The 20,831-nt window shown below is 43.9% G+C and overlaps 1 long non-coding RNA gene across 1 annotated transcript; it reads left to right on the top strand.

The window, feature by feature from the left end:
• The first annotated feature begins 5,222 nt into the window (after positions 1-5,222).
• Positions 5,223-7,761, top strand: LOC110082479 (uncharacterized). The gene is made up of 3 exons (XR_002301138.3): positions 5,223-5,351; positions 5,787-5,923; positions 7,635-7,761. It is a non-coding gene; the product is annotated as an uncharacterized LOC110082479 (long non-coding RNA).
• Positions 7,762-20,831: the final 13,070 nt, after the last annotated feature.

The following is a 20,831-nucleotide window of genomic DNA, read 5'->3' as shown; positions in this document are numbered from 1 at the left end:
CTCCTCCCCGCCCCTCGCCTTCCCTCCCTCCCTCCCTCTCTCTCTCTCTCTCTCTCTCTCTCTCTCTGCCTCCCTCGGTTGGAGGCAGAAGGGCGCTTTCACTCCGTCTGGTGCGCTCCCTCCCTTCTCCCCGACTCGCGCTCTCTTCCTCGCTGGCGCGCTCGCTCTCTCTCTCTCCCTCGCCCCCCTCGCCTCTTTTTTTTTCCCCTTCCACGCTCCGCCAAAGGTCCTGCCAAGATGCTAAGTTAGAAAGCGAGGCTTCTGACGCCTTCCGCGCTGGGCGGCTGAAACTCCGCCTTCCGCCGGTGTTGGCCAAGAAGGGGGGGGGAGAGAGAGAGAGATGGAGGGGGGGATGAAAAAAAGAAAGAGAGGAGGTTGGTTCCTGCTGCGCTTGCCACGACCGAAGTCAATCAGCCAGAAAACCTCTCTTTCCCCCCCCCCCCCCAGCCCCGCTCCCTCCCTCTTTCCCTCTCTCTTCAGCTCAACTGCGCCGGCCTCTGGCGGGCGATCAGCAGCCGCGCTGGTTAGCAGCGCCGGATCACCTCCAACTTTCTTCATTTGCTAAATACACCATCAGCGCGATTTCTCCTGTGATTTATCGCAAGGAGCTCGGCTGGGCTTCTCTCTCTCTCTCTCTCTCTCTCCCTGCTCCGAAATGCGAAAGCACTCACTTGATGAAACAGATTTCATAATAAGATTTACAAGCCTTTAAAAAAAAAAAAGGAGAGGAGCTGGAAAAAAACAACGCAAATAACCAAATTAGTCGGAATAAAAAAAAAGATCTCTCGTTGCTCGCAAGAATTTACAGCGGCGCTGCTCTGCGATTCAGAATGCGTCTCCTGTTCAAGTTAGATGATTGTTAGTACTGCCATTCGAGAATATCCTAACAAGTGAGACACGTATTCTCCAAGAGGAATCTTTCTGTAGCTTGTGTGTGTGTGTGTGTTTGGGGGGGGGGTGTCCTTCTAAGGTTCATTCAGCCCTCTTCCACTCAATAGATGCATGGAAGGGGGGGGGGCACACATGCATTGGAAACTCTGTAGCCTAAATCTAGAATTTAAGGCTTTTCACCCTACGGGACCGCGATCTGCCGCCGACTTAAGCCAGAACAGCGGTTGCCTAAAGACCGTTGGGAGACAGATAGGGAAAAGCCGCGGAGGCCTCACCTCAACCCGAAGCCGGCTTGCCTGAGAGTAAGGCCTATTCTAAGCCGCAAGAGTTACTTTCGAGTAGACGCCGATCAACTTGCGCTGATCACTCAGTGACGTGAGGCTCAGCCCGGTGAGCCGGTTCGGTTTAGAACCGGAGCCAAGCCTTCGAAATAGCAGTGGTGGGGGTTGGCTATGGAGGGCAGGCGTAGTGGTTTGAGAATCTCCGCCTTTATAACCCTATAAATAAAACTTTGCATCACTTTGACAATCCGAGAGAATCTTTGCGGCTGGACCGTCTGTTGCCTTTTAGTTTGGATGAGGGAAGTCCAGTCTGAAGTAACAGTTCTGGTTAAAATACCAAAGCATTTAACTATATATTAGAATTGAAAATAGAGGCGATCAATCAGGATAAGAGCCTAAAGTTTCATCTTTCCAGGCGGCAACTCTGGACTGGTGGATTAAAACGCTACCTATCGTCTCAATGTGGTTTCCTTCTTTTTTTTGTCTGAGCAGGTTGTTCAGGAGAAGACACGCGACCCCTTGGGTGTCATTGTTGACTTCAAGGTCGGTCCCCACATTAACCCCCCCCATAACTCTGTAGTTATCTGCACAAAACTAAAGGGGGGAGCAGCTAAGGGGTAACCCCATCCCGGCGCCTTCTTTCCAAGATTTCCCCCGAAAATCTGGTGTGTCTGTGTAGTTAAGATGCCACACCGTTGGGGCGACACCGTGGTAGGATATCTTGTTTGCTTCTCTCAGCCTGCTTGGGAGACAGAACAGAGCCGGGGAGGGGTGGGGGGCGACGGGAAACGGAGGTAGGAAGGGGAGACGAGAACCGCCTGCTGCATGGGGGCTCTGCCAGCGGATCTCAAAAGAATAAGCCAGATACCTTGACTTGCCCCCGCCGCCCCTGTAAAGCTCATGAAAGGGTAGAGGAGAGAAAGCAGATTAAAACCATATGGACCGGGAGAAAACCCACACCAATCGGAGCCTGTAATCTCCTTTGATATTAGCAAAGATATTTTCCCAGCAGGGATACATCCTTGCCGGTTGCTTTTCTGTCTCAGTCTCTCGACCCTCCCCTCCAAACAACATCCCTCCACCTTTTGGGGGGGGGGGTTGTGGGGGAGGGAAGGGTTAGGTAAGGTTGCCCTTATATGCTGCTTTCTCCTGGTTCAAACGCTCGCCCCATCCGCCTTGTCCCCGCTTGGCTGCGGGGGCGCCCAGGTTTTTCTGCCCAGGTCCACGGAGGGCGAGCGCCCCGATCCATGCCCTCTCGGTGTCATGGGGGGGGGTTAGGGTGCATCACGTCCCAAAATAATGGGGTGAGGAGCGGAAGGAACCTAGGTTCTTCACCTCCTGGAGGGACCGCGTGGAGTCCTGCCTCCGGCGTCTCCAGTTTATCGCTCCTACCTGGCTACTAGGAGGAAATTGACAAGGATCATGTCAGTTTCAAAGTCCGGGCAGAGCCGCCAGTGGGTCGGTCGCTCTTTGCCTAAGTGCTCAACGCGATCGCAGGGAGAGGTGGGGCGGAAAGATTGGGTCTGAAATGTTGTCCGCTCGGCTTGCTTCCTCTGCGCACGGGCGGAGCGGGGCGCAGGGGGTTTACAGGAAGAAGGACCGAAACCGGCGGAATGGGAGCTTGGTGGACAAAGCGAGATTTTTTTTTCCTGTTTAGCTCGTGCTGTGCCAACCCAGACTCGTGCTTTCCGCCTGCTCCGCTTCCTCGAGAGTAAGTTTCTCGGAACTCACCCGGATCTGCTTCCCAGTCGGTGTGCGCCTTTTTTTTTCCTGAGGGTTTGGGCGCAATTATTTAGAAAGGGAGGTAAGTTAAAGAATGAATGTGGTTTAAAAATCCCTGCAGGTTAAGAATTAAGGAGTAGTTCTAAAATCGCATCCTATAAAAAGGAAGAAGTTAAATTACAGTTTAGACTCAAATTTAATTTCAAGGCCCGTAGCTCGGGCTGACGGTTCTAGTGCGTTTCCTTACTCTTTCGGAAACCCACACCGCTTCCGGAACTGTTCCTTCCAACAACTAACCGTGGCTAAGATCCGATTCCGGCTGCACGCAGGCATGGAGCGGATAGCCTCAGAGTGGGCTTACTCAGGAGTAAGGGCCGCCGGCTGGCCTGGATTCTCTCTCCGCCTTCCCAAGCGTTTCTCTTTGCTTCCGTTCCATTTTCTCGCCAGTGGCTCTACGTAATTGTCAAATTATGCCCTTGAGTTAAAAGGTCAGCCCTCCCCACCCCCACCCCCACCCCACCCCGCTCGCCATCCCAGATCAGCCTAACAATTTAAGCTATTCACTTCCAGCGGCATCCCGGGATGCTTCGGCTTAAAGCTTCCTGTGGATCGAGCCGCGGATGCTAAAGAAAAACGTCAAGGAAAAAAATATATATATAACGTGTTCTCCTTGTAGTTGTTCTGTAACCTCGTCCCGAAGAAAGGGGGGGGGGATCCCTTCAAGCAAATCCGAAGTTAAAGCGGGCAAACCTCTAAGGATTCCCCCCGTCTGTGCGCCTATTTATGGATTTCTCTCCCTGAACGCTTCTAGTTTTATTTATTCTTGGCTGAAAGGGGAGGTTTATTATTACAATTATTATTATTATTATTACTGCTGTTGCACGATCTGTTACATCAGAATCAGATAATCTGAAACAATACATGCGTGCAGCTGATTGTCAACAACATCTGGCGCAACCCTGCGCGATTTTTTTAAGAAATTGTTCTGCTGCTAGACTAAGGCCGGTCCTTCTAGGACTTCCTGGGCAAACGCCTTGAGGAATCAAGTCCATCGCACTGGAGTTTACCCGACGGAAGCCAAGCGTATGGAACCCTTGGGGACTCCGTTTTGAAGCCATCCTCCACTCATAGGATTGCGCTGCGCTCCTTGCTTAAATTGCGCACAGGTGTTTCTGCCCCCCCCCCGCATTCAGGCAGGGAGTTGCGTGGGTTTTTGGCGAGAACACTCCTGCCGAGATTAAGCAGCCGAATCGCCATAACGCATCTGCAAATACAGAAAACTAATGTACAGAAAACTACATTACATGTTTTTTTCCCTTCCTAGGCCCGAAATGAGCCTTCGCTTGTTCTCTGTTTCGCCCTCCTCAGGTTTCCTTTTGCCCGGTGTAAAAGACAGGGCAAGTACCTTTTCTTAAGTTTTGACTCCCTCTCTCTAGGAATAAAGTGCCAGCTAATTGGCAGGCGGAGACCAGCCCTCTACTGCCCTCATTCCCACCCATATATACGGATTCCCATATATATATAGGAGGGCATGATTGGAACAGTTATTAATATTACTTATGCGAAGTGAAAATCCCACGCCCATTGACCTGGGCGCAAGATCCTCCTGAAAACAATGGAATTTGATGGAGAATTGAACGTGCGCAAGATTCTTGCCTACAGCTTCAGTCCCGCGTCGGTATATTGCGCAAAACCCGATGTTGTGTGTGTGTTTTTTTTTAAATCATCAGCTCCCTGGGGATTTTCCGCAGCTGGAACGCTTTTGAGACCGAGGCGCTGGTTCCGTCCTGCAGAGATGTTAAAACTCCGATTCCCCCCCCCCAGGTTTTCTTTTCCCGAACTGTCACGTGACGGCTTCTCCGGCGGACTCCTGGGAAATGTAGTCTCCCTAGGGAGCGAGGGGGGGAGAGACGGAGGTTGCGTCGCAGCCCTCGACCATGCCCACATCGGGTTCAAGTCGGCAGAAGAGATGCCTTGTCGTTCTCACGTGCGAAGACGACACGGAAGGACTGGTAGAAAGCAAAAAAGCAATGAAAGGACGGAATGCCTCCCTGGAGGGTGGAGGAATAAGAGGAAACCAGTGGATCAATCAAAAGAGATCGAAAAGAGTTGTAAAAAGGAGAAAGCAAAATCGGAGCGCTCTCTCTCCCGTGTAACAATTTCGGTGACTACATTACCCAAGCTTCTCTTTGCCTTTAAGCCCAGCCTTTCTGGAGTATCTCGTGGCTTATTGGTTCTGGAGTCTTGGCGTTCGGTCGGGCATCTGGCTCCCATTGGTGGGCTGCGGCTGCCACTCAGGGTTGCCACAGTGACCCGGTGACACGCGCGCACACACACACACACCCGCGCAAGATTGGCCAAGGCGGCGATCGGGACCCGGTGGAGCCCTGCAGCCTCGCTCACGACTTGGTCTCTTTGCCGCCGCTTGCGAGCCAGGGGGGGATCCGGAGTAGACAGGTGAGCTTGGGCTTGGCCAGCAGGCGACCTCTAGGTGGAGGAGCAGCTCTGGGGCCGGGAGGACCACTTGTCCCCATAACCCCCTCGGGGGAGGGGACTGAGATCCTCAACAGGAGCACATCTCTTGTTGCTCCCGTGTCGCTTGCTAAATGCCAATTTCTCACTTTTTTTCCCTAAGGAACAGAGAGTTGGTTTATGATCTATCAATTGCAACTATTTTTCATTTTCCTTTTTTTTTTTTTTTTGCTTTGCTCAGCACTGAAAAAAGTATCACGGTAATGCCCCTCTTTAAAAAAAAGATGTGATCTTACCATATCTTATCCTTTCTTCAGGGGATATGTCGTTAAAACTCCCCTTTGCGCATCATAGAAGTAACTTGATCGGGATACGTTACTCCATCCAATGACTGAATAGGCTTCCGTTCTTTTTACGCAGCCTCCCTGAGGGTACCTGTGTTAGCCGAGTGAGCGCTCGGGATGATGGCTAAGATCAACCTCGGCGGAGGTCGCTTCTTTCGGATTGATCCATTCGGATTAGAAGTGACCGTGGGTTCAACGGCGGTGCCAGTAGGGGTGAGCAAAGACTTCTTTCGGCTTGACTGTGATTCCGGAATGGGTCTATGTGGGTGCAGGCTTCTCAATACAGTATTTTATTCTGCAATGGGTTCCTTCTGGATACATACGGCTTTCGGCTCTCTGTGTGTCTAGGCAGGGGTACAAATACACCTGAACAAATGTTGCTTTTGTCTTCACAGCCGTTTTAACCATTTAAACAAATGTAACTTATTTTTATATGCTGATCATATCGTTTGCTGTAAACCACCCAGAAGCATGCACCGCACCCATGGGGCAGTCTATAAATCTCAGAAATAAATAAGAAATGAATTAATTAGTTAGCTAGTAACGCTGCTGCTACACCGAGTATGGGATAGGTGGAAAGGAAAATATAAACATTGTTTTGCAGCCCTAAAGCAGATTGTACATGAAACTGGAATGTTAAAATAGTAAATTAGAATTAAACGTTTTCGGTTGTTTGCAAGCTTGGCACAGGACTGATAATTCCATTCCCCCCCCCTCTTTTTTTCCTTTTTACATTTTACTCTTTTTCTTCTCATATTCCTTCTGCTGCTATAGTTTCTTGTTAGGTCGATATACCTTAAAGCATCTGAGCTCTTGAGATTTTGCAGCTCACTGTCATTTTGAAGGAAACTCCTCATTGCTTTCAATGGGGGCCACTTCTAAGTAGATGTATATAGGATTGCACTTTTAGATCCTGTGCCTGTTTACTTGGGAGCAAATGGCCTGAAGTTAATGGGAGTCTCTTTCTGGTGTGGGTGATTGGGGTTCAGCTTGTAACTTCAACGGAGCTACTACAGTCAGCATTCCTTATTCTGCTTGGGGATAACAGCTCTCAATTAAATGGTTGGATTCATGTTGGTGAAAAATGTGAAACCACACATGAATATACATATATAACCCAGGCAAGGGAAATTTAAAAAAAAAATTATGCTAATGCAGAACTGCAGCCTCATATTTCCATATTTCAGAAACTGCAAAAATAAAATAAAATCCACATCTCAAAATAAGAGTTCAGTTTCTTTGCCTAATAAAGCATGCCCAATATATAATATATACAGTAATATGTAATATATATATAGACATGTATGTATATGTATGTATATGTACATGTGTGTGTAGAGTTTGCCGCGTACTTAAAATAAATCTGGATCTTTTTCAATTAATTAATGAAAATCTCCTTAAGTAAAACTGGTGAACTCGAATCTTCCAAATGTTCTCCTGAGAAGAGCTTTTATTGTGTATATATTGCGGGGCAAGATAAGAGAGAATATGGCTATTGTCTGAAGGTGTTTTTCTGAATTGATTTTGTAGCCTTATTATTAACAGCCTCCGAAGCAGACTCTTCTCTACAAGATTGTTTGAGTTCTCTTGAGAAGCATCCAGTCTTTTCACAAGCTGGCTTCCCTGGCATTCTTACATGTTCAATCCACACAGGTGTGCACTTCGATCAGTTTTCAGCTCTTCGTTGTGTCACCAAGCTAAAATTTTTTTCTGCTGCTCAAAATCTTGCTTCCCATCACCTCTCCAAAGCCGTGGTCAGAATCCCCCCCCCCGGGGAGCGCCCTCCTGCTCCCCGTGTGAGTGATCCCTTTGCAAAGTTTCAATACATTTCATATTCTGTTCATGCGCGTGCATGTGTGTGGGGGGGAGCGTGAGAGAAACGTAAAGGTAACTCCATGTGTTTCTTGCTCCTTGCTTCTCATAGGAAAAAAGAGAAGACGTCAACCATCCATCCAGTGATCTGGAGGAAAGAGGGAAGAGATTACTTGTGTGCTGACATTCTATCAGTGACTGACCTTTTGCTCAAAAAAATAAAATACAATGGACTCTTATTACATCTGCAAGCGTCTGCATCCTCAGTTTGATGAATGAAATGTAGCTCGGTGGGTCTTGCATTTTGGCTGACGCAAATGTCGGTTTGCCAGTTGTTCTCTCCAGTTTTCTTCTGGGCTAGGCACTGCAGTTTTAAAAGCACTGTAGATCATTTTTTTTTTTTTGAGTTATTGAAACATTTAGCCCAAGCTTCCTTTGGTTGTGGTTGTCACCTCCGCTTTTTGTCAAATTGCAGATTCATTTCTTAAGGACGTCTCTATTTTTCTGCTTTGTCTGCACCTTGATAGATTCAGGCAGAGCAAGACTGTCCTGGGCAAGGAGTGGGTGTTTAAAGTATACAGAAAGAGACAATGCACAAGCGCATACACAGAGAGAAAGGGTCGAAATCTAATTTTCTTTTATGGGGCTTGTTCTGCTGCCTTTGATCTAAAAAAACCCACAAAACCCCAGGAACTTGACTCAGAGGCTTTTTCCCCTGGAAGAATACAAGGTGACCAAAAATGTGTGGTCATTTGTAGACGTTTCACTCCTATTGTGAAGGAAATAGCATTTTTCTTGTCCTGCTTCAGCTACTGTACATGTCAACTCTAAACTTATTGCGGTCTTTCCAAATTAGAGAGGAAAGGCTTCTGAGGAAGCCAATGGCCAAAATCCTGTTGCTTAGTGTAGTAAATTGCACTAGAGTAGGACCATTGAATCACTGGGGTTGAATGCATCAACCTTCCTCTGCAAGTTCCATTGATTTCAATGGGCCTACTCTAGTTGGGACTTACCACGCTAAAGGAAGTCACAGAATAGGCCCAAGTGGAACGTACGGAGGAATGGATTCACTAAACAATCACTGATTTAATCATCATCATCATCATCATTCTTTATTATGGTTGCAGACCAGCAAGATTATAAAAAGACAGAACATACAGAAAACTCCTGTATGGAGTATGTGAATCTTTCTTTCAAGGTGATTGCAACACGTCACTGATTTAATGGGTCTCGCCTACTATGCTGAGCAACAGGTTTTGGGCCATAATACTGTATATATATATATATATTTTGTTTATATAGCAAATCTGACTCCTTCCCTAAAAAGCCGGCATTCTTATCTCCTCTTACAATGGCTGTTCTCTACACATTTCATTTGGTTTGCATATTTGGGTATTCTACTTCACTAGTGTTCATAATTTTTCAGATTTTTTGAGATTGCTATAGTTCATCCCAATCACTGTATAATGAGCTGCTTGATAGCGCAGTGTTTTAGGTCTCTGGCTATAGAGCCAAAGTTTGGGAGTTTTGATTTCCCACTGGGCTTCCTTAACAGGGGCTATACTTGGTGGCCCATCGGATCACTACCACTATTATTATTATATGCACGTGAAGGGAGCTTGTGTAATTTCTTCTAATTACATCCAAAACACCAAGGAGTTTTTGTAGTGTCTGGAAGATGATGGTGATGATGATTATGACAACAACAACAATTTCACAGGGTACCCTAAGCAGTTGCAATTCCAGGAATAACATCATCAGAGCTACAAAAAACCCTGCAATATTAGGAACAGTATATGTACGACATCGATATTTAACAGATACTTAGGTTTTTGGTTAAAACGTGTTTCTGTTATATAATACCAGTCAATGTTTCAATACTTTTGATTGACCGTGTCTGGTATCTTTCAACCACAACAATAATAATGTGCTGTCATTTCTGACTTGCGGGGACTAGGGATGAGTGTGAACCATTAGTTTGGCAATTTGTTTACTGGCCAAACATGTGTTTTTCAGTTCCCCGCCCTGCCTCCTCCAGCAGGTGCCCACCCAAAGGCAGTGCTTGGAGGAGGTAGGGCAGGGAAGCCAGTCTGCTGCCTCTGAGTGGATGTCCACCAGAGGAGGTGGGGCTGGGAATGGACAAACATCTGTTTTGCCGGTAAACGAACCCACACGAATCACAAGACCGGCAGCTCCTGCCCATCACTAATGGTGACCCTTTTCAGGGTTTTCCAGGTGAAGACTACTCAGAAGTGGCTTCCCAGTCCCTTTAGCACAAACAGTTTTCATTTCTGTTCATTGTTATAACGCAATCATCTTCTTTGTTCAGCTTTTGCTTGATGGGTTAATAGGGCGACCTCTTTGGAAAGGGGAACCGTGAGGTCACATCAACCAGAGATCGTTTGGGCTTTCATGAAGGAAATTTGTATTTCCGAAATTCAAGGTTTTGCGCTGTTGGTGGATATTTTTGTTCCGTGTAGCACTGCAGATGATTTATTGGGTAAAATCAAGCTCCTTCTGAGATTTTCTCTCCGTCTGCAACATTCTGACACAGCATGCAGACTGTACTGCTGTAACATCAAACCTTCCATCATCATCATCATTATCACCACCACCTTTGTGTAATTTTGGGCAAGAAGAAGACACCGATAGTCCAGAAAGTTTGCACAGGAAATGTTTCAGCCTCCAGCTCTTAGAGTTCCTCTAGAATGCAGTATTTCCATTCTAACCTTGGGGAAACTGAGGCAGAAAGAAAACAACGCTGAATACACATGCTGTTCCCACTCAAAAATTTAGGGTGAACACTATGCCTTCTGGTCTGGGCCGATCCTTCAGACACCATCTCTTTCTGTCAGCTGTTTGTGTGTGCTGTTTAAATTTTACAGCTGTGATTAAGAATTTTTTTAAAAAAAGCTCAGCCTTGTAAATAACGTGTTCTGAGTGTGAAGGTTGATGTGAAGATGCTGAGGTGGCATTATGGGCCATGGCAGTATATATAGTATACAGTGTTTGTTTGTTTGTTTGTTTGTTTGTTTGTTTGTTTGTTTGTTTGTTTGTTTGTTTATTTATTTATTTATTTATTTATTTATTTATTTAACTTATATGCTGCCCACACTACCCGAAGGTCTCTGGGCAGCTTACAGCATTTAAAATACAATAAAAAGACAAAATAAAACGGCAAAATAATTAAAAGGCAATTAAAAATATATACTCTAAAATTGCCATGAGACCCACAGCTGATATTATTTCAATATATAACTTGCTTTAAATTTTTTCCTTGTACTTCTTTGACAAGAGTTGTGAAATTTGCAGAATGAAAACTTGAAGGAACTTTGTTGCTTTGAGCAGAGAATATTATGTAGGGAAAGAACAAGCTTAATGTGGATAAACTATAATTTATTTTAATAGAAGACATTCTCCTTCATGTACTCCCCTTCTTTAAATAATAATAAAAAAACAACATCCTGGAACATTTACTTAAAAACAGGTCGGACAGGGCTTAAAGGAACTCTTGCTTCTTCTGAAGATTTGCCTAGAATTTGCTGCAGAAAACTTAAGAACAGGATGTCCTGGCTCTTATTAAATCAATATGTCTGTTGCTGAGTGATAGATGTATTGAATACGTTGCCCTCTGAAGCAGGTGTAAAACTAAGAAGACTTAATCATTGGCAGCAATCACCCCTCCAGGGAGTGGTTTCATTGCCCTTCCTAACTAGTTAAACTGTGGAAGGTTTGCCCTTGGTATTGGAGGGATTCCATTGGGTTTTATTTATAACAGGTAAATAAATAAATCCGGAGAAGATTTATGAAGTTTGTCTTTGCTGTTTCTCAAATATTGCTAAACTGTGTCTCTTTGTTCTACATTTTGGAAGTAGCAACATGGTATAACATAGGGATAGGCATGCATCAGAATAATTGTGATTTGTTTTGCTTTGTGATTCGCCAAGGTTGACAAATCATAAATTATGAATTTTTTTCTGATCTATCAATATGTAAATTCAGTTTTTTACTTTAAAACCCTATAAAATGGCCCTCCAAGCACCTAGAGACATCAAATTTGAAGTGAAGCTTCCCTAGACTGTCCTCTACAAGCGCTGGATGTTTGACAAAGTTTTCACCAAACTTTGAGGGATTGTAGAGGAGAGTCAGGGGGAGCCTCCCTGAAATGTTGGTGCCTCTAGGTGCCTGGGGGGCTGTTTTACAGCAAAACAAATTGAAGAATCAAAATCACTCAAAATTTGTTGATTCATATTCATTTGGGTCATTGATTCGTATGAATACAAATCAATGACTTAGTTGTTTTTCAATGAATTTGGTGATTTTTTAATTCGTGCCCTTCTCTAGTATAAAACTAAATTCATACATATTTCATACAGAACACTAGATCTAGTCTGACTGATAGACAAAATGAAGCAAATTGAAGAATCAAAAATCTTGAGGGACAGCAAAACAGTTCCTGCCCACCATTGCATCAGCTGTTCACCCTTAGCCACTCTTCTCTGTCACCGGACAGAACTATGAGCGGTACACAATGTGATCTGGACATCACCGTGTCATATCAACCTCTGCTATCCCAAGATTTGGGCATGCTCAGAGCATCTCTATACCTTAGAAGAAACCTTCTCTTGCTCTCGATTTATTGACTGATTCCATGCCAGGAGAAATAAGTGGTGGGGGAGATAGTGGGGCCAAAATGTAGAAAGCTTTCTATTATAATAGTTTTTGCTATTATTCCCTGGAACTAAAAAAGATCATGACTTGTCACAGTACTCATTAAGTTGCTCTTTTCATTACTGCATCAGTAATTACGGCCAATTACATGGAGTAAAAATAACAACATTGTCACAAGGTTACATTCAAGGGAAACATTGTTGGCCTGTAACTACACTTCAAAGTAACATGTTACAGGTAACGTATGGGTATTACTTGTAGTGTGTTAATTTCAAACTCTAGATTGACCCCTTTTTTGTTCACTGTCTTATTACATTATTTTAAAAAACCAAGTTGGCATCTTGTTTTTCCAGCAAGAACCTTCAGGTGGTATGTCCGGGTGACCCTGTTTCGAGATCCTTGTGAAATAGGCAAAGTGTTGTGGTTCACGGCTGAGATAGGACTTGAAGTGGTGTCTTTCTTCACCAGTGCTCACACTTGAGTGACCTCGTAGTGCTTGGTCTCAGGATTTTCTTGACAATGGTTGATCTGGAATCCAACCTGTGTCCAGGCAAGCTTCATATAACCTGCTGTGACTAATTGATGAGGTGCTGAAGTATCCCTTGGTTGTGCAATTGAGTGCATGGCAAGCAACATGCATGCCAACACTCCATTGATTAGTTGTACAAACCTTACACAGACATTAATCGGGTTGTGCTCAATAAACATGTCAATGTAACTGGGACTGAGAATTAATAAATATGTTGACGTATCTGGGACTGAGAATATTATCTGGAAAGTTGAAAACAGAGAGAAACACGTGGCTGCTATGGTAGGTCATCACAACAACAACAACTACTATTACTACGGACCAAAGAATCTTCCTCTTTAAAAAAGGAAACTTTCAAAATGGCTGCTGTGATTGGGACTTCTTGAATTCCAGATTTGGGTGTTGTGACTACCATCTGAATTGCAACTAGCGATTTGGAATTGTTTTATCAATGCCATGCGCAAAGGAAGCTTTCATGACTGAGTGGGGCTTTGATCCCAAGAATCCTGAGTTCTAGTTTACCATTGTGTCCACTAGACTGGCAGTAATGGAAGGATTAGACAGACTGGATTGTTCCCCATCTTTATCTGAAGATCCATGGTGTTCCTTGCTGGTCCCTTATTTGATTGTTCCCCAGGCTGAAACTTGATACATTGCAATGGGTTTCTGTGGCCAAGTGGGAATTTGAACCAAGATCTCCTTAGTCCTAATCCACCACACTGTCTATTATATCAGTGGTCCCCAACCTTGGGCCTCCAGATGTTCTTGGACTACAATTCCCAGAAGCCTTCACCACCACCTCTGCTGGCCAGGATTTCTGGGAGTTGAAGTCCAAGAACATCTGGAGGCCCAAGGTTGAGGACCACTGTATTACACCACACTGCTGTCACTCAGGGTGCTATGGCACTGAAAATCATACCATAAGGACTTATCCTAAGGATAACAGGGACAAGGAATACATGCCATCAAATGAGCATTAATGGAAGCTTGGGAGATTTACTTTTTTTGAACTACAACTTGTACAACCCTGCTAGAGTAACCACTGGCCACACCAGGGGAATTCTGGGAGTTTTACTCTGAAAAAAGTAACTCTTCCTAAGCCTTAGAAGAAAAAAGAGATGTGAATATATATTATATATATATAAGCAAAAAAGGGTCATTAAAAGTGATAAAGGTTTTCAGCTTTGATAACTGTCCAAGGACATTCACTGCCCTAAGTAGGGTCTGTTGGGCAAATTTGGCACAGATCTCTGCCCATTTTTAAAGTGCTATAATCTTATCACTGTATAGATCCATGCACCACGTGCAAAAATCATTTATACTAAGAGCCCGAGTGCGGCGGATGCTCAAAGCGTGACGCAGGTACTCATGACAAAAAAGCATGGACGTAGGTAGTCGAGACACGGATACCTCAGAAAGGAAGGACACCATGTCTAGGCATCCTTCGGTCTTGAGACTATGCTAATGTGCTCTGAACAGAGGTCTTGGAAGAGCATCTAGTGTGGCTGAGAAGGCCAATTCGAGAGTGACCATCCCTTCCATACTGAAGACAAATGCAATCTGTCCCCTGTCCAGGACAAAGGATGCTAATTTGGAAGGAGGTGGCACCTGCTCAAATATAGGCTGGGATGCAAGTTTAGAAATGTTCCTTATGATTTCAGCACCTGATGAAGCACCAGTAAGAAAGAGGGTGCGCTGCCAGTGCTGCCCACTAGGGATGGGACTTCTAGATCTTCTGGACTACAAATGGCATAATTCTGAATTCTGTAGCTTCCTGGGAAATAGGATGCAGATCTTCCAAGCCCTGGTCTGTGTACCCTTCCACCATACAGGCTCTGTACACCACACTATATATTTGATTCTTGCTTCCAGATAATTGATTTTGAGTTATTTCCTTGGCATTGCTATCTTTGTAAATGTTCAGAATGCTAAAGTGGGGGAGGGATAAAATCACGGCATTCTTATTTCTTTCCTGAAGCCTACAATAGTTGTTTGCCGCTATGTGCCATGACGTCACTTCCAACTTATGCCAACCCAATGAAGGAACGATCTCCAACATGTCCTCCCTTCAGGAGCCTTGCTCAGCTCTTGTAGACAAGCCGGTGGCTTCCGGTAGGGCATTACTCTATCTCATATTTGGTCTTCAATAGTCAATAGGCTGATGAAGACCTACAGGGGAAACGTGACGTCCAGGTGGAACGCCAACCGGCATTGAATCCATTGATCATCATTTTCTTTCTTCTGCCTTGCATCTATCTGAATACTTTTGAGCACGTTTTCTGTTTGGGTTTGTTTTGGAGCGAGAAATGTGTTGCAGAAGAGAAGTAGGATGCAGGAGCAACAGAGTCAGTCAATGGTGAGTGCCAGAGTTGTTGTGCACATCTGTGTCTATATCTCAATTGCAAGCTTGATTACGCTTTAGAGAATAATCCATCTTCGGAGGCAAATTTATAGAGAATCTTTATGAGGAAGAACCGGCATTGATTTACTCCCAGCTTGTGGACGCAGCTAAGAGACAGCTTTTCCGATGGACCAAAATTTACTTAATACATTGAACCTTTGAAACCGAAGGTGCATTTGCTGGCTGGAGATGAGATCTTCCTGTCGTCCCTTCTTGATTTTGCTCTTACGCCCAACGGGGGAGCTAGGAATGACTGTGGATGCTGCAGTGGCAGCTAAGTGTTTAAATGATGACACCATTATGGGAAGTGAGTTTTGAAATGCGAGATTCCAGCCAAGAATTACACCTGCTCTCCCGTCCTCTTCTGATTCTTTCCTTTGCCGGCTGGGTGGATGATGATTGATTTGTTTGTGACACATTGCAGGAAACAGCCATTGATTTTTCAATATTTTTACCTTAAAATTATTTACAGTTGTAACCATGGGGATATATTTCCATGGGCTGTCAGCTTCTGAAAGACGGGGGATAATATTCCTTGGGTCTTTGACAAGACAAATTACCTGTAATGACTGCAGTAGCTGAAGGGTATACTTTTATTTTAAAATATGTCAATAACCTCAGTGACTAAACGAATATTGATTCAGCATAATGAAGCCTGAGTAATGTGAAAATGAGCTCTTCAAAGGGAAGGCACAGGGGGAGAGTGTCCCCCACCCTTAGCTTGCAGCAAAGAACGTTTTCATCTTTTATGGCTGGCTTTTGAAAATATGCAACCTTATGAACAAGATGCCTGGAACAATGGAGGGAGTCTTGGGAAGCGCTCAAAGCCCGTGGCTGCTATGGACCATGCATTTCTGAGATCTTGGCATGCTCTCGAAAGCCTGATCCTTATCTTAAAAAAAAAAAAAGGATGGAAAGGTCTCAGGGCATGTTGCAATTGGTATGAAAAAGTCAAGATGCAATGGTTCCCAGACCCCGTTGGTAGAAGGCTTTGTCGCTTGGAGGTGGACCACAAGCTTTCATTCAGAAGGTTTGGTTTCTCAGTCCTTGAAATCTCCAGGTACATCAAAGAAAGACTTCTTCTTGACATTTTCGAAACCTGCTGCTACTCCGATTTGACAGTAGACGATTTGATGGACTCTAGGTCTGGTGCAACCCAAAGCAACAATCTTTGGTTTTGACTGGAAGGAACTGAGCTGACATCTTCCAGATGTTTTGGACTACAATTGCCTGACTCTTGGCCAGGAAAGAAATAGCCACATTTCCCCATTTCTAGGTGGATGCATGATGCATGAAACCAAGGAGGAGGCAGTGCAGACCAAGAATGGCTGGATAGCTCGGTGGGTTAGTCATCTGGCTTCAGATGTTGGGAATTCAGTTCCCCACTGGGCCTCCTTGGTATGGGCTGGACTCAGTGCTCCATAAGGTCCCTTCCAGCTCTGCAGTTCCGGGTTGTTGTTGTTATTATTGTTGTTATATGATATCAAGTTGGGCACAATACCCAAGGCTTCACCTTGAATATTGTGTCCAGTTCTGGATACCACACTTCAAGAAGGATGCTGACAAATTGGAACAAGTTCAGAGAAGGGTGACAAGGATGATCGGGAAGTTGGAAACCAAACCCTATCAGGAAAGACTGAAAGAACTGTGCATGTTTAACCTTGAGAAAAGAAGACAGAGAGGAGATACAATAACACTATTCAGATACTTGAATGGCTGTCATACAGAGGAGGGGCAAGATCTGTTCTTCATCATCCCTGACTGCAGGACACACAACAATGGGCTCAAGTTACAGGATGCCAGATTTCAATTCAATATCAGGAAAAACTTCCTAACTGTTAGAGCAGTAAGACAGTGGAACCAATGACCTCGGGAGGTGATGAGTGCTCCAACACTGGAGGCACTCAAGAGAAAATTGGACAATGATCTTTCAGATCTCCTTTGATCTGTATTCCTTCATCGAGCAGGGGGTTGGACTTGATGGCCTTATAAGCCCCTTCCAACTTCACTATTCTATGAGTCTATGATTCTACTGTCTTTGGAAAGAGGTGATTCAAGATGCACTGCTCTGGTGAGAAACAGCACAAGTTCAATATTGTTCTAAGGATGGAAAGATGTATTTTTGGTAGCTAGCTTCATGTTTCATGGATTTCCATTCTATATAGATATGTCCAAGTGTAATTAAACAGTGATCCCCCCTTTTAAATGTTTTCTTAAGACTGACCCCTATTTATGACGCTTCCTTACTTTTTACACTCTTGATTATTTTATTTTAAGTGGATGGGTCGGGTGGGTCCTTTTCAAGGAGAAAGGTGGGTAAAAATATTCTAAATAAATCTCCTTCTCTGCTCTCCAAAGGTTAGAAAGGAAGTGGCACCTGCTTCATTTTCTCCCCACTCTTTTTGTAATATATGAAGACACCTTTATTCTTTCTCCCTTTTTCTTCTTCACCCAATTCTCTTTATTTCCCTATTGCAGGAATGCTTCTGTTTCGCAGCTATACCGATGCCTTTGGCCTGGTGGCAACAGCTGGAGATGGAGTCCTTGTTCATAATTCAAAAACCATGGACACTTTCCCCTTCTTTATTTACTGTGTGCACACATTTCATTTTCCAGTGCAGTTCAGCTTGCCTTCATTTGATCTTATCGCCACTTTGACCTGTCATATTTTATCTTGGTGTCTTTTAGAAGGACCATATGCCACTTCCCTTCGTTACCTTGCTCGGAGGGAGAGAGGAAGTAAATTATTCCTGAGAAAAGGCAGCCAGCCAAGCTCCTGTTTTGAACACTCAGAGCTCCCCAGGCATTGGCCGCAGAAATCCATTTACTTGAATCCTCCTCTTAAGCATACACCAAGTCTACAGCACTGGTGGGACTTACAGGGGATGAATGAAACAAGTTATTAGCTCCTAGGCCAGTAGAAGTTCCCATGTTAATGTGGTGATAAATCCACTCCAGGCTTAGCCTGAACTTCACAAGAACTGTCCCAGGTGCTGAAATGATTTGGGGAGCAAGTTTCACCAGCGTTGATTAATTCTGCAAACTTCAGGATAAAACCCAGCACGGATCGACCCCTGCGCTGGCATTGGGGGCACCCACCTTCATGGTTCAAAGCTGGTTTTGCACCCCCAGGCAACTGCAGCACTGTTTAACACAAACAAATGTCCATTAAAAAAAAAGGAAATAGACTTCTTGCCACTTCTAGTTTCATTTTCTGAAAGTTTTGGATATCTGCGTGGCCCCTCAAGTGTAGCAGGGACAGAAAAGTGGCCTGCAGAACTTTTCAAGTCACCCACCCCACTTTTGATGGCCTGATATGGCCAAAACAGTGACAGCTAGGTGAAGAGCCCACCCATTGACTTTTCTTGAAGCCAATCTACGCAGTGACAAGAGAGCAGTTTATTTGTCATGTGAACTTGACTGTCTTCCCTGGCTGAGCTACTTGGCACTCAGCTTGAACAGCTCACCTAGATGCAGGAGGACACAAGAGGACATTAAGGAATCCACCCTTCATTTGAAAAACAAATTCCTTAAATGCCCAAAAAAAAAAAATGATTGTCACAACTGAAAATTGTTCGCACCTCATGTACTTCACACAACAGTATTTTATGGTTTTATGACTATGTTATGATTGCTTTTATGGATTTGAACAGAATCTTTTTCTTCGATCAATTATTTTTGTTCAATAAATGCAGAAGAATACAGTCACTCTAATGCTGTCTGACAAAGTAAGATTGTTTTGTAACATTTAAAGTCACTTGTTGCAACAGTTTTCATAGTCAAAGATCAATTTGGTTGTGCTTGTCTTGCACTTTTGACTCTAAATTACCATTATTATTTTTTCATTCCTACAACCATAAATTACATCACAAACACTTAACACACAATGCCATAAATATGTTTTTATTTCCCTATTCCTCATGCTTCCTGTGTCTGGGCACAGCATCTCCTCTCTGGAAATGTTATGTTAAGAAATCATGGGTTGCCACATTTACACGTTTGTTGTTTAGAGGTTATCAGAACGAAATTTGTGACTAAGGGTTACCCATTGAAAATTCCTTCTGTCTCTAGTATGTTGCAGTTGTAATCCAACATTCGCAGCTGATGGAATGTTCTCCCCTGACAGATCAACACTGATCAGCCTTCAAGTCTAAAGAAGGTCCTAGATCAAATCAAGTCTGAACTATCTTTGGAGCAAAAAATGTTGAAGCTGAAGATGTCCTACTTTGGGCACATTGTGAGAAGGCAGGATTCCCTGTATAAGATCTGGAAACAGTGGAAGGCTGCAGGAAAAGAAGACCAAATATGAGATGAGTAACTCCTTAAAGGAAGCCACAGTCTTGTTTCTGCAGGAGCTGCACAGGGCTCTCGAGGACAGGACATTTTGAAGATTGCTCCTTTGTAGGGTTGCCATGAATCGGAGGCAACTTGATGGCACATAACAACAACAAAAGTATTCACACTGGAAAAGAGGATAAATCCGTATTCCCAGGCAGCCAATCAGCTTGCTTTGGACAAGCTACTGCCTCTTGGTCTTATATATACATCACAAGGATATGTGTGAGAGCGATCTACATTCTTGGTTCTCTTTGTGCGTTGAAGAAGGTTAAATGCGCAATTATGCAACTATTTGTGCCCCCTAAACTTTGGTTATCTGCAAGAATGTTTAGAACAGGAAAGTTACGGGAATCTTGTTCTACTCTTCCCGAACCCACCTTCAGCTTACAGTCACTCCACTTTTCTGCTTAAGTAGTTATGATGCCAAGAATGTGGTGGAATTCATGCTTTGTCAGAGTCATAATAACAAAGCTGGCCATTGTTTTGTCTTCCTTCCAGTAAGGATGTTAGCCACTTATCCCTAGTCCTTGTTTAACTGGCAGCTAATTCAGTTGCAAAGGTTAGAAACTGCTTACCCTCAAACTCCATAGATTGCAAAACTCAGATCCTGCACCTTCATAAGAGAAATGAGACTCCTATTTCACATCAGATCATCTTTTCCCCTTAACCAAAAATGCAGCGTCTCTTGAGAGGTCTCCCCTCCTGACAAACACTGGTTATTTTAATCCCAGTCCTTCCCGAAAACAATGTTTTAAAAGGGTTTGCTCCTGCTACTTAATCTTCCTTGTGTGGCTCAGTGAGACATACCATGTAGTTATCCCTAATTAAACCAGTACAACACCAAACTTACACATTTCATATATAGCCTAGACAAGGACGGCATTAGGTCAGCAGCTCAAATCGTACCTTTGAATGTGGTAATAACCAGCCATTAGCGTTTCAGATTGCAGTGCTGTTTATTTAGCACTCAAGATAGAAAACAAAATATAAACTTAGACAGAATCCATTCTTTTTATATAAATACTGCAAATAATAGGTTGGTTTCAACCAGACTTCCTGTCTCTACAATGATTGCTGTATTCTGTGTGAATATTTCTAGATCCCAAACATTTTCTGCTTGGTTGTGTTTCTAAGTATCTATGTTTGGATGGAACCCACAATTTACCTTTTTAACCAAACTATAAATTCTGCTTCAGCAATATTCTAATTTCGGCTTGGGGTGTAGAAACCAAGATGAATTTAAAGGAAGTGGACAATTCATATTTATCACTCTCCTTTTGTTGTAAGGAAGCCTTTCCCAAGCAGGTATACATTAGCTGTTTTGGACTGCAAAACAGTTAAATAAGAATGACCTTTGTGGATTAGAGCAA

The sequence above is a fragment of the Pogona vitticeps genome, chromosome 10 (genome assembly GCF_051106095.1).
Source record: "Pogona vitticeps strain Pit_001003342236 chromosome 10, PviZW2.1, whole genome shotgun sequence".
NCBI lineage: Eukaryota > Metazoa > Chordata > Lepidosauria > Squamata > Agamidae > Pogona > Pogona vitticeps.
This window is presented reverse-complemented; position numbering and strand designations above follow the sequence as displayed.